Source organism: Euprymna scolopes, chromosome 16 (assembly GCF_053919585.1).
Source record: "Euprymna scolopes isolate OS-2025 chromosome 16, ASM5391958v1, whole genome shotgun sequence".
NCBI classification, from domain to species: domain Eukaryota; kingdom Metazoa; phylum Mollusca; class Cephalopoda; order Sepiida; family Sepiolidae; genus Euprymna; species Euprymna scolopes.
In genome coordinates, this window is record NC_136497.1 from 96,757,626 (window position 1) to 96,759,253 (window position 1,628).

A 1,628-nucleotide genomic window follows, 5' to 3' on the forward strand; every position below is an offset into this window, starting at 1 on the left:
ATATAAATTAAATCCCCGAAACAGTGTTTCATGGTAAACAACTGATGATCCCTTGAAAAATAAATTATTGGTATTATAGTAAATTCGAGAGCGAGTTGATGCAGTGATTGCAGGTGATTAAATGACTTACTGACTAGATGGTTTTCTAACGAACGATAAAAAATATTTTTTTGTATAGTTTTAAAGGTTAAAAACTTCCAAGACTATATATATATATATATATGACTGTATCAAGGACGTGCCGGGGTGGGGAGTACTAAGTGTGTCCGAGAATCTGCTTCTTTTACTCTTGTTTTAAAAGTGCCCTTTTCAGAGGAATGTATTATAGGCCTGAGCCCCACCAAGGCGATGTCTATTACTATATTTTTGCCGTTTTTTCTCTTGGGCACCTTCCCTTAAAAAAAGAGTTCTCTACATGTCACTGGACTGGATAACCAACTTCATAAGTATCTTAATTCACTAGCATTTAAATGTTAATTCCTGATAGCCTGCATCTGAATCGACGGACGAGCAGTAATTATCTCTAGGATACTAACTAAGCTTTGAATATTGAGCATTATTATTGTTATAAAATTCAATTCTCATAAGAATTGATCTGATCTATATAAAATAACTGTTTTCTTATCATCACAAACACACACACATATGCATACATATATAGATGGCACAATATATATATTCTCTTTCACTACACTGGTGAAGACCGAAGGATCGTTCGAAAATTATGTACTTGTAAAAAAAAAGTTTTTAAAATTTTTTTCATAATATTATTTTGTATTCCTGCACGTCACCAATTGAAAACGAATAAAGAAAAGTTATAAGCTTTTATACTTTTCATATTCTTTTTTTTTCACATATATATATATATATATATATATATATATATATATATATATATATATATATATATATGGCACAATCACATTGACACACCAGTTCTCACCAGATCACTGAAGTTAAGCAATGTTGAGCCTGGCCAGTACCAGATGGGTGACCATTTGGGAATGCGAGGCGCTGTATGTACTGTGCCGAGTCGTAGAAATTTCAAGGTTGGTATCTGGGGACGCATTAATTCATTAGGGTAGATGCACCTCCAGTCTTCATTAAGGCATGCATCTAGGAGAAGGAAACTCTGATGTAAAAACCTGTGGTCTATTGTATACTCTGTCCTGTGGCAGTCATATGCACCTGCAAAAGTTAGCAGTAATACCAAAAATGTGATTGGTTCTACACAAAGCCTTCACCACTATAAACAAATCATTTGTGTGGATTTCCGAGCAACTTAGTTGTTGTGGCGGAAGCTAATGCATTGAAATCGACGGGAGAGTCCATCATATATATATATATATATATATATATATTTACCAGTGGTGAAAAAACCGGACTAGAGTGCTCAATGTGTAGCCAGAGCAGTATATAGGAAATTTATTCCTGTGAGTCCAGAATGAATTTACATATTGTTTCTTCCTCTAGCTGAAACAATATGTAAACTCATTCTGGACTCACAGTAATAAATTTCCTATATATATATATATATATATTACACATTTTTTTATAAACTATACCGAGATTACATTCAGAGACGTACCATAATTTCATTGACATAGATAGACCTTTACTGTGAAGAA

At 33.2% G+C, this 1,628-nt stretch overlaps 1 pseudogene; it reads left to right on the forward strand.

Moving 5' to 3' along the window:
- The first annotated feature begins 906 nt into the window (after positions 1 to 906).
- On the forward strand, positions 907 to 1,023 carry LOC145296598 (5S ribosomal RNA; annotated as a pseudogene).
- Positions 1,024 to 1,628: the final 605 nt, after the last annotated feature.